The 13267-nt window shown below is 40.6% G+C and overlaps 1 protein-coding gene across 2 annotated transcripts in view; it reads left to right on the plus strand.

The window, feature by feature from the left end:
- BLNK (B cell linker) overlaps nucleotides 1-13267 on the plus strand; it is a 122756-nt gene that overhangs the window by 54096 nt on the left and 55393 nt on the right. The gene's annotated exons all lie outside the window — the stretch shown is intronic.

A 13267-nucleotide genomic window follows, 5' to 3' on the forward strand; every position in this document is an offset into this window, starting at 1 on the left:
AGGTAACTTAGACCCAAACCATGTAGGGCTTTAAAGGTAATAATCAAAACACTTTATACTTTGCCCAGATACTAATTGGCAGCCAGTGAAGTGATTTTTAAACTGGTGTAATAGGGTCACCCCGGTGACCAACTTGGCTGCCATATTGTGAACTAATTGAAGAATCCAGACTAGGCACAAAGGTAGCCCTATGTACAGCACATTGCAGAAGTTGAGCCTATGGTCACCCTAGTAGTGGGGAATGTAAAATGTTTACCTCCATTTTTAAAAGTCCCTGATAAGGAAATATTGGCAATTTGAAAGGGGGTGGGCCAAAATACAAAATAGTTCTATATCAAGCATAGAGATTGCTATATTAAACCCACCAGCAGGATATGAGGGAAAGTTTTCCCTCTTTGTTGTTCCCCAGTAAAGCTTCTAAACTTGGAAGTAACATATAGGCATTATGACTAGTAACCTTTAATAACTTGGTGGCCAGGAATTTTCCTTTTCTCAGAATGGACCTTCTTCATTTCCAAGTGCCTAGGAACATTAGTCATGAGTAAGAACACTGGAAAAATAGCATTGCTTTGTAAACATCTGATTCACAAGCCCAGAACTGTCTATATCTTCAACACAGTGACGGCATCATAATTATATCTCCTTCTTGAGATGTATTTCCAAATTACAGGCAAAACCAGTCAATTATCTACAAGATTCATGCCAGGTCTTTGCAGCTTTCACAGAACTAAACTCTGGTCTCCCTTGCAGTGCTCATTAAGTAGCAGCAGGAGAGTTATGTCTGGAAAGATCAGGATGAACGTTGATGCTTCATATCTTGTAGGCATTTTTTAAAAAATGCTGCACATACTGAGCATCAATTACAATGTAAAACTTCATAATGTTTCTTGATATGTTTTTCTATTAGCCTTCCCATCAGGCAGGTTTGACCAGCTTTAACCCCGAATTTCAACTCTATGTTTTTCCTGTTCAGGCTCTTTCCTAGAACGTTGCCATTTGGTCAACTATGTTGGTATATGTGAATTTTAAGGATTTCTCCATACTCCCTAGTTATATAGTATATTGGTTGCCAACCATTGTATCAGTAAGCAAGGGTATACCAAGTTTTGATTTAGCAATTATGATTTCACCAGAATTTAATGCAAATGTTTTGTGAATTGATGGTAGTACTTATTTATTGATCCTGAATGTTGTTTGGCTTTGGGTTGTTTTTGTAAATTGTTTTTACAATTGTACATTGTTTTTTGTAAATATATATTATACAGGACCATTGGAACAATTCAGTAGGGACTGGATTTCTATCATTTTTTAAAAAAAAAAATTGATCCAACATTTTAATGAGGATTCAAAAGCCAGGATAGAGTAAAATCATTGTATAATATGTGAGGAATTAGAATTTTCATCAGGAAAGTTGAGCTATTTTCCCTTTAGGAGCTCCAATGACTCTGGTATTAATAGAGCAGGTTGGTCTGTATTTGCCCTTAATTTTAAATTTCATTTGTATACCTGTAATGGGAATGATAGAGATGCAGAAGAGATGCCTTAAAATTTTTGCCTCCACTTGCAAAGAGAATATTTAAAAAAATCTTGACGTAATAAAGGATGAATAACTATGCCAGCTATAGATGGAAGTAGGTTGGAAAGAGATTCCACTACGTTCTGGATCCTGGGGCCGTCTTGACAAGGGGTTTGCTCCGGGGTGGATCCACAGTGGTGGCAGTTGCCATTATGGAGCCCTCCCAAGGCATTCCACCAAAGCCCTGCTTTAAAAAGGTTGAGCACTTACTCCGACTTTTTCAAGCTAGCGAGGGGCAGACCCGAATCTTGCATCTATCCCCCTCCTCCGGCTTTGTGCCAGAGGCGTGTCCCCAGACACTGGTGAACCCTGATTGGGTCACCATCAGCAGCGACAGTGGGAGGGGGTGGAGCAGCAAGTCCAATGGCTGCTGGGCCAACTACATGCCTCCGTGGAGCAGCGCAGTCAGAGAAAAAAAACTTGAGTGAAGCACGGTGGGTCCGGACAGGTGGGAGGAGATGGCCAAGCAAGTTGACTGGCCGCTGGGCTGCCTCTGCACAAGACCATAAAAAAAAGCAACGCACAGAGTGCTGGTGCCCTGGGACAGGGGGGAGGCAGTTTCCCCTCCCCTCCTGTCACAACTCCCTCACTCTCTCCTTTGGCTGCTGGGCCACCTCCCTGCCTCCTCCATCAAGATGGAGCGCCTGGTTGCAAAAGAGGTTTTATTTTGTTATTTATTAAAATAAAGTATATCCTACCTTTCCAGATACCAGAGTAGTTACCAGAGTAGTGTGCAAGGTGGCTAGCTACATTCCAATAACAAGATTTAAAGAAAGCAGTCAACAATTAAACAATTAAAACAAACAAATCCGGAAGCATCATGGCAGATAATTAAAACATCAGAGTCAGCATAAAATAAAATAAATAAAAAGAGGTTGCAAATTGTGCTGTTGATGATCAAATGTCCTCAGCCAACTGCTGGCCCATTTTTCCTTCCCTTATTAGAAACTCCCTAGGTGTGGTTGGTTTGGGTCCACTCCTAACATCACTCTCTGACACATAACATTAACCCATGTTTTGTTGCCCCACCGTGGGTTTCAGATGATCAAAGTATTTTTACCACTCTTGCCCACCACCTCTGCATCCTGATGAAACAACCCATGAATGATCCACAGTTCTGGGTTCACAACAATCCAGAGTTCACAATCTATCAACAAACCATGGATTCTCTTTCTGGGTTGTTCATGGTTAACAAACCATGGTTTGTTAGGACAGCTAACAACACAACAACCCAGAATTCAACAACTGGTTAGCATTATGTGTGAACTCAATCTGTCTGTCTTTGCATCTTGTCCTGACTGGAACCCTGTAGCTCCAAATGAATATAAAAGTCTCATTAATTCTCTGCCTTCTAGAAAAGCTCCTTGGGAGGATATGGTTCCAGGGGAACTGCTTAGAGCTAATCCTGCCTGGTGATATCCAGTTTAGGCTAGGTTATTCACCTATATCAAATCAACATGGGGAAATGCCAAAAGCTTGGGGTAGAAATATAATAATGCCTATTCATAAGAAAGGCTCCAAAGTTGACCCTAATAACTGTAGATCAATTTGTCTTCTCGGTCTTGTTTCCAAAATATTCTCAAAGTATTTATTATTTAGACTGGGAAAATGGGCTGTTAAAAGCACAGTTGTAGCTGAAGAACAGGCAGGGTTGATGAAGGGAAAAATCTGTTAGACCTGTGTTTTGCATCTAATACAAAAATAAAAAAAAATACTCCCACAGGGACAGAAATAAGTTATTTTCTTCTTTTGTGGATTTTAGTTCCACTTTTGATCTTACTGATAAACTTTGTGTTGGATCCAGACTTAGCAAGCATGTCTGTTGCATTTTTCTGCTGGCTGGTATATTAAACAGCAGAATGGATCCAGATTTCATCATACATAAAGCAGAGCCATCAAAATCAATGGGACTTAACTTAGTCATGACTAACATAAAGTCCCATTGAATTCAATGGCTCTATTGAAGTCTGGATCCAACTCGCCTGTTAAATATACCAGCCAGCAGAAAAATGCAATAGAGATTTTATTGTTGATGATTGCTAACCCCATTTTTAACTTCTGTCATAGCAATATTGTTGAAGAACTGAGTGATCCTGAGTGTTTTCCTGTTTCAGTTGTTGACCATAAAATGATAACAATGGAGCAATCTTAACCACATTAATTGGATTATGAGGTTACTGGATGAATTGGATACATTTTGTAAGGCCATGGCTAGTAGGGTGACCATATTTGGGAAACCAAAAAGGAGGACACCTAGTGTGTGTGTGGTGAAGCAGCTTTCTGAGTCCTGCAGAAAGTACGTTATTCCCCCACCACCTTAAAGAACCCGATTGGAGTGGAGGAGGGGAAAGGATTTCATTCTGTACCACCACCATCCACTCCAATTGGGGCCTTTTCTATAATGTCCACGAATGACCCACTTTCCCATTTAAGACCTCAATTGGAGCTCAGGGTGGGGGAATGATGTGCCTCAAGAAAGCATGTCATTCACTCCTGCCATTCTAATGGCAGCCTTAAAGGGGAAGGTGTGTCATTCCAGGACATTATTGAAAATGATAGAAAATCCCCCCTGACACCATGGAAAGAACAAAAACCAGGACAAATCCGGGGAAATCCTGACAGTTGGTCACCCTAATGGCTAGACCAGGCCTAAATCCCGGGATCATCCCTGTACCTCCAAATGACACTGGAGATACCGGGAGCAGACAGGGACGACCCCTCCATTTGCCTGGGATAATCCTTAGGTCTAGCTAAGGCCTAAGGGAGAACATTTCATTGTCAGTTATTCTAAGATCAAGTCGCTAGATGTGGGGAGGAAAAGGAAGACTCATATATAGAACAACACCAGCATAATTTCTGATACAAAATCTGGGGATTTTGTTTAGTGCCCAACTTTAATGGAAACCATAACCGGTGCAGTAAAGTTGAAAGTTGCCCAGTCAATACATTTCCTGCTGAGGTTTTCTGTATTTTAAGCAGGGAGACTAGTGGCTCCTGAAACTGAGATATTGTCAAACAAAGTTATCTCCGGACTGGTGTATGGTGTCATGTTTGGTGTGGGTGGGACTGATATGTCCATTTTGGAAATAGTGCAGAATTATATTTCTGAGATCGCCATTAGCTATCCCAGGTAGGCTTGCTGCTCTTCTATGTGCAAAAAACAAACTTCTGTCAGCAAGGTGTTAACTTTTTACCGATTGAAGCATCGTCATCAGCATGGGTCTATCTAAAAAACATTTTGAAAAAAACATTTTGAAAAAAACAGCTACCATCTCTTTCATAGTAATCTTGGGAGTACTCCATGAGGGTTAATTTTCACACTGTAAAAGGACCTATCCTCTCTTCCTCCTGGTAGAGTGAAACTGCTGCTAAAGAAGGGGGGAACAGATTCATTCTAGGCAATCCAGTGTGTGTCGTGTTGCAAATATACCTTATTCTCGGTGATATTCATTTCATAAGACATTATTGGAAATGGGGGAAAAATAGGTTATAGCCCTCACTATTATTCCTTTAAGGAAATGCTTTCCTGTCATGTGCCTATAGTGTATGACCACTGCAAACTTGGAAAGGAGGGGTGCTTCCAGATGCAGGGGCCCTAGAAGTATTGTACAAAAGGCATGGTGCTCCTATTCCATCTTATCCTTGACAGATTTTCTGTGGTAAGAAAAAAAGATGCAAGAAGTGGCGGGAAAACACAAGAAGGCTACAAATGGGATGAGGAAGTTGTTTGGGCCCCCAATAAAATTCTGTGACTGAGGCAGGGTGATAGCACAATAAAAGCCTCATTTGGGAGCACCAAAGGTCACTGATAAACCAATTGTTCAAAGGCTTTTAATCTTTTGGTTCCAGAGAAGTGGGTGGTGTTCCCTATTATGTTGTCTCTGTCTTGCACATTCAAGCTGGGATTAAATTTCTTGCGAGTTCCTCACGCACAGGTCTGGAGCATATGGTTCTTGTAGGTAATGATTTGTTGAGTACATAGAGTGTTGCAAAATCTGCTCTGGCACCAAAGAAAATGCAAGCCCAATATATGAAAAATAATGGAATGTACTCTGGTTTTGGACAACTTATTTGATGCATAATATTTTAGCGATATCAAGTCTTTTACAGATCTTTTGTTGTATCTCATACATAGACTGAAGAGAGCTGTATTACTTATTTATTTTTAATCTTTGTGGGATGGTTAACATATTTGTCAGCTCTCCTGTTTCCCTTTACCATGGTAGGTGGTGTCCTGTGTTGCAATGAGATTAAAATGCCAGTCTAGTTGGCCCCTGTATATGAAAGGGGGTGGGCACCATCTTGGCATTTATCTCAGGAAGCATTCTTTTTTATACTGTTCATTTGTGTGCATTCTCCATGGTTCCCGGCGAATTTATGCAAGATAAATACCAAAGAGAGGCTTCTGTAGCCCTTACACATTTAGTACTAGGGATCCATGGATTTTGTTAAATCCATTCCATTTGTGTTTCTCAAATTATCAAGCATAGTTTGTTCCATCATCCACTGATTGACAGAATCAGATTTTGTTTTTGTTTTTTTAGGGATGTATGAGAATTTAATTCCTGTTTGCAGATGTGCATTCGAACTAAAGCACATTTGCGCAAATTGCCGCCAAAAGTAAAAATCAGTCTGCAAGTCCACAGAATCCATACAAACCGGAAAAGGCCAGTCTGCTGCAGAACCCGCAGGTTGGATTCATAGAAATCCAAGCTCATTTGAATCTGTTGCAAATTTCTCTGACATCCCTATTTAATAACGCAGAATGTGGCAAGTCGGTCCTCCCTTTTTTACCATCTGCTTTGTAAACTAGAAAGTGCTGCACCTGGATCTCAAAATGAGAAGAAACTCGAATCTCACTCAGGCATGAAGAACTGTACATTTATATTGTCAAGCTCTTATAAATGTGGCTGTTCAGACACTTTAACAGGAAACTGTGAACAGATGCCTTAACTAATCTCAAGCCGTGTCCCTTTCACATTCACAACTGAAGTGATTTCTGCATATTATGTTATTACCATACACCAGGCCAATGTTCCTATCCCAGGACCAGAATACCAAAAAAAAAAAAATTCCGATGTTTGCCCCACATCACTAAAATCGTGTCACATGATCCACAGCACTTTTATACAGGAAGTGAAGTGAGAAGCAACCAAGCTGAATATGAGCCAACAGTGTGATGTGGCTGCAAAAAAAGCAAATGCTATTTTGGGCTGCATTAATTGAAGTATAGCTTCCAAATTATGTGAGGTACTGGTTCCCCTCTATTCGGCACTGGTTAGGCCTCATGTTGAGTATTGCGCCAGTTCTGGGCACCACACTTCAAGAAGGATGCAGACAAGCTGGAGGGGGCAACGAGAATGATCAGGGGTCTGAAAACAAAGCCCTAGGAGGAGAGACTGAAAGAACTGGGCATGTTTAGCCTGGAGAAGAGAAGGCTGGCTGAGGGAAGACATGATAGCACTCTTCAAGTACTTCAAAGGTTGTCACAAAGAGGAAGGCCAGGATCTCTTCTCGATCATTTCAGAGTGCAGGACACAGAATAATGGGCTCAAGTTAAAGGGTGCCAGATTTTGGCTGAACATCAGGAAAACTTCCTGATTGTTAGGGCAGTACGACAGTGAAAGCAATTACCTAGATAGATTGTGGGCTCTCCCACACTAGACGCATTCAAGAGACAGCCGGACAACCATCAGATATGCTTTAAGGTGGATTACTGCATTGAGCAGGGGATTGGATTTGATGGCCTTTTAGGCCCCTTCCAACTCTACTATTCTATAATTCTATGATTCTATGTATTTTAGTGACAAAGAAAGAGGGGCAAGAAAACATGCATGGTTAGACAATCATGGATGATTAATTTCTTGATTCAGAAGAGTTCTGGACCTTCTGCAATTTCTTTCAGTGTCAAATGATTTTGACCCAAATATTCAGCATACTAGCAGTATTTTAAAGTGGATTTAAAACCAGATGTCACATTATAATCTAAAATTATATTGGTGTTGTTTCTTCTTAAGCAAAGAGGAAAATATGCTTATATTATTATTATTATTATTATTATTATTATTATTATTATTACACTTGGCACATTTCCCCCATCTGTTTTTTCCCATTCTCTATTTAATTCCATTTTGTAAGAAATGCTCTTATTTAATTGCAACAATTATTAATGAATTAGCACACTAATAGAAAAGCCCTGTGAATATTTACTTATAACTAAAGCTGCAATCCTAGACTCACTTACCTGGGAGTAAACTCCATTGAATTCAATTGGTATTACTTCTGATTAGACTTGGTAGATACACCATATGTCTCATTGTATTCAATGAGGCTTACTGGTAAGACCTTAGAAAATAAGATGCCATTTGATGCCATTCATATATTTCTCCTTGGCAGTTGACTTCTAGAATCTAGAAAAGGCATATTTGAAACTCTGTAGCCCCATACAACCTGTATTCCCATCACCTTAAAAAAAAAAACCTGACACATCAAGTATATGTAGAAATAGAAAAGCAAAATGTTGATGTATTATGTAACAAAGTAAACCCGATTCCTTTCACAGTATCCTAATAATGAAAATTTGAAAACATTCATATTCCATGTTCTCAGAATTCCACCAATAATGAGGGGAAATTCTGTTCATCAAGCATTTTCTAAAGCCACATTTCTACTTAGTATTACTTTCCTAAGACATAAATTTGGAAGCATTTGTATCAGAGCAATCCTACAATGACTTACCTGGGTATATGCTGAATTGAACTCAGTGGGACTTATTTCTGAGTACACATATATAGAATTGCATTGTATATTTCCTTATCCATACTGCTTGATGAAAAGCATTTTAAATACTTTGTAAAGAACTCTTACTTGACTGCATAATAGCTGAATAAGCAAAATGTTAGATGTTAAAGGGCTGAGATGGAGGAACACATTGTCTGATTTTGACCTGGACCACTAAGTTCAATAAGAACAATTCCATATTGAGGTCCCAAATCTCAAGAACCACTTGTAGCCCCTCCTGTGGCCGAGCTTTTGATCTGGAGACATCTGGCAAGCTGCAGTTGGGTCTGCATGGCACCATCTAATGAACCTCCAAGTTAAGTGACAAAGTAACCACAAAACCCGTCCTTGATATGAAGAATCAAAACTTCCATGTTGACTGCGAAGAACAGATAATACGTAATAATATGGAAAAAAATTAAAATGTTAAAAGCAGAAGTGTTAACTGTACCTTCGTACAGGGCTTTGGTTCTCAAGGGAAATTAACTGTTGCTTGAACAGTTGCTAAGTGAATCATGAAGACAGATCCGGCATGAGAATGTGCCGCTTTCATCCTTGACTTTCCCTTTCTCATAACAGTAGTAAAACTGTATGTCCTAAAGCTAGTGCTGGCTCCAGGTTTTGGGCAAGAAGTCCTCAATGGACCCCCACCCTCAATGAGTGTACCTTCTCATCACCATTGTCACCAGCGGCTATGGCTCTTTCTCCTCTTTCTCATCATAGCTACCATTTGGCACACAGTGGACTAGTGGCCAAGTAGGCTGTGGCATTTACTGCCCCTCCTTCTCACCACCACCTGGAACGGAGTGAAGGGCAGGTGAACAACCTGGATGCAATGGTGAAGAGGAGGAGCAAGTCTCGTGGGCTCTTGTCAGTGGGCCCCTGCTGGGCTGTGGACCCTGGGCAGGTGGCCAACCATTTCTACCCTTGATACCAGCTTTGCCTAAAGTAAAAGGCATCTTGGCTCTGCATCAGTGTTGTTGATGCATTCCTAGTATCATGCTGGAGAGTAGGAATGCATCCTGCAAAACCATCTCAATAATAATACCATGCCTGGGTGCATGGCTTGAGGGTTGTAGAGTTTACATTCTCAGCGGAAGCCCAAATTACTCTAGAACTACTCATGGAGTTAGCAGTTGCAGGATTGCAGCTTAAAAGAAATCTCCCAGCTATCTCTAATTCTTCTCTCTCCATTGAGCAGAAATTCAGATGGCTGAAACAGTATACTAAGGGGACTTTATATGACTTTGCCTTCTTTCTCCAACATTACTCCTGTTATTAATTCCAAAAGCCAGATGACTGAGAAAGAAAAAGACATACATACAAACCACGCATATGAAGATCACAAAACACAGAATTTAATAAATTCCCGGAAGATTTGGGAATCCTGGTGGTGGACTTGATGGCCTTATAGGCCCCTTGCAACTCTACTATTCTATGATTCTATGATCACTACATGGATTTATTATCAATGATTATCTAAAATAACTTTTCTAGCTCTAACAGTGTCTCTAAGGCTGTGATCCTATACCTGATTACCTTGGAGCAAGCCCTGTTGAACTCAGTGGGGCTTACCTCTGAGTAGACATGCATAGGGTTGCACTGTAAGGCTTTCATGAAGAGAATGGAGTTCATTCTGGAATTAGGTTTCGAGTTCCCATGGTTTAAAATACACTGAGATTATTTGTAAAACCTCAGTGGACATGAAGTAATAAGAAGAGGTGTTGCAGCCATAGTTGGGGGGGGGCGTGCATGCATGAGCACATGTGCTCACGCTGTGGGCAGAATAGCTGCTATGAGGTGGATGCAGGGTCTGTTAATGACAGACATTCAACCATGGTGGGTCCACTTCCTTCCTCGGTGCATTTTTCATCTGGTGTTAGCATTGGTGTTTTGGCACGGTTGAGGGTAGGCAGGACAGTGGAAGGAGAACTGCCACATTCAGGTAGGCCTCAAGGATTTTTTAAGGAACAAGGAGCTGAATCTTATGTAAAAAAAGGATGATGGTAACATAAATGTCAAGGGAAAACACTCTTACAGATTAAAATGTTAAACACAGTGTCCAGGTTCAAAGCATCATTCAACAAAAGCCTCACTGAACTTTGCAACCTCTCAGTGTGTGTTGTCTATCTGTAACATGCTAGAGACCTGAACTTAAGGAAGTGGAGCAGACCTGTTCTTTGCTGTGCTTATGCTTGAACACTTAAGCATAAGGCTGAACATAGATGAAATGCTGATGTCTCAGACTTACTGTGCTAACAGCACTGTCTAGGTATACGGATATCACCAGTATAGCTGTTCAACCCCTTTAAAACAATGTAGGTTTCACGGATAATTGCCCATGGTTAACAACAGAGGGCCGGATCCAGCTTAGTCATACCTGGAGTAAACCCACTGAAATCAATGGGATTTAGGTTAGTCACAACTAACTTAAACCATGTTGATTCCAATGGGTCTACTCTAAGTATGACTGTGAGCTTCTCTATATTAAGCAAAAGTCCTGCAGCCCTTACTGGTATTTCGTCTTCTGGCATATATATATATATATATATATATATATATATATACTGGGCTCCTTCAGACAGTGAATACATGTTTTGGAATGGAAAACTTCCCTCCATGGCAATGCTCTGTATGTTCAATGAAACAGCACCATCTAGCGGCTAAATTAAAGTGCAGTGCTTGGCATTTCACACTGCTGATATGGCACCATTAATTGTTATTGCAGCTTATCTCTATCATTTTGAAAGCAGATACATGATGCAATTCATGCATCAGCCCACTGATGGGAGAGGTTTTGGCATTCACACACACAAGCCGCAGTTCACTTGATCCATTGTTCCTCGTGTGTAACACATGCAGCCCCCTCACTGTTCTAGTTCCTCTGCAAAATCTATTCTTGGTCATTAAAGATGAACAAAGCATTACATTTCAAAATCTAGTTGTGAATCTTGCTATACATACCATCTTCATGTTTAATTTATATTGTGGTTTGAATTTTTATGCTCACTGCCCTGGAATCATCATCATCATTTATGAACTATAGGTATTTTATTTATTTTACTTTCAAATTGCCCAATAATGTAGACTCACTTGCTGGGGTACAATACATTAAAACCTAACATGTAAACAATAAAACAATGAATAAAAGCAACATATCATAAAACCAAAATAAAATCAGCAGCAAAGAGTAAAAACACTAAAACACATAAAACGAAAGTAAAACCAATAAAAGTGCTAAGCATTTATTTATTTTTAGAATGGATAAATAAATTAATAGCCCCACTCTGTTCAGATCCAGGCATACTTGCTGAAACATGCTGCTAACACCCTTTTTCATTCCAGTTTTTCTTGTAAACAGGAAGGCGGTATCAGCATACAGTATCCCCATTTACCCTTCCAAAAACTGTTCAACAGTGTCTTTGGACAAAAGCATCATTCTCTTCAGGACCAATGACTGAGTGGCACAATTTTACTTAAGCAAAACACATCGGTGCTTTTTTTTTTTAAAAAAAAATAACATTGTTATTGTGAATTTAAAAAAACAAAACTGAAAACAAATTGTGTCAAGAAAAATGGGGGGGGGTGAGAAATCATATGCATAGAAATATCAATATTCCATCAAGTACAACATTCTTTTTTTAAAAAAAAATGAATTAAAAAGGTCTACTGGAAAGCATTAACACAGGGGAAAGTAACAAAGGAATGGATGATGCAAGAATTATAGTCAGTGGTGTAGCAAAGCTGGTGCTTGTTCTACTGGCACTTTTTCACTAGCAGGGATGCTGACATTATTTGCCACACCTGACCCACCTCACCCCACCCCATTCAAATTACCCTCCTCAGTCACAGTACCTGGGAAGGGGGGGGAGTTCTCTGTTGTAATGGAAAGTATTTTGGAGTGGCTCGATTGTCAATGGATAATTAAACTTTACAAAAGACCAGCTCCTGATGGAGAGCAAAACTGCTAGAACTTTTTTGTTGATATGGATCCGCACTGCTGCCTGCATTTTTGGACTCCCCTTGTGGGGACTGTCATGATGAGCACCTGCACTTCAAAACTGACCACAACACCACTGAGTATACCGTGGATGATGAAGGCCAGTGAGGAAATTACCTGAAACAAAAATCGAACTGAGATCAACCTGGAGAGGTGCGTGATGCACACATATATTTTCTCACCCACAATGAAACCAGTGTGCCATTCTTTCTGGCTTGAAACTAGCCCACTATTTGGAAGGAACATAAAAAGAGCCCTGTTGACACAGATCCCAAAGGCTTTCATCTAGATGCCCCTGGCCAGGTTCGTTTCTCCAACATCTGGTGCTTACCACCTCCAAACATGGAGGGCTTTCAAAGGAGAAAGCAACTTTTCCATATCCCATTGTATTTATTTATTTATTTTATTTCTATCCCACCTTTTCGTTCAAGAATGCGTACATGATCCTCTTTTCCATTTTATCCTGACCACAAGAGACTGAGAGTCAGTCACTGGCCAAAAGCCACCCAGTGAGCTTTATGGCCAAGTGGGGACTAGAACCCGGGTCTCCCCACAATCCCAGTCCAACACTCCAACCAGCACTGCCTCTCCAACTGCATCCGATCAGACCCTTCCCTATCCACAGAATACAAGCAACCTCTCCCAGACAAAAAGGTGTAGCTCAGCCTTCAGCTGCCGAGAAGGAGACAGGAAGTTGTCCCAGTCCTCATTCCATTCGGATGAAATGCCCGAGGCGTGTGAAGACACAAAAGAGGAAGACGTGATGAAGCCCCAGACGGGGGTTACTTATACGCCCAAGAGGTGTGGATCGTCTTCAAGTTTGTACAAACACCCTATTACCAGCCAAGCTGGCTGGATCACATGACAAACTCGAAACATGAAACCCGACCAGGCGCTCAGGCAAGTTTTGC

Source organism: Elgaria multicarinata, chromosome 8 (assembly GCF_023053635.1).
Source record: "Elgaria multicarinata webbii isolate HBS135686 ecotype San Diego chromosome 8, rElgMul1.1.pri, whole genome shotgun sequence".
NCBI classification, from domain to species: Eukaryota; Metazoa; Chordata; class Lepidosauria; order Squamata; family Anguidae; genus Elgaria; species Elgaria multicarinata.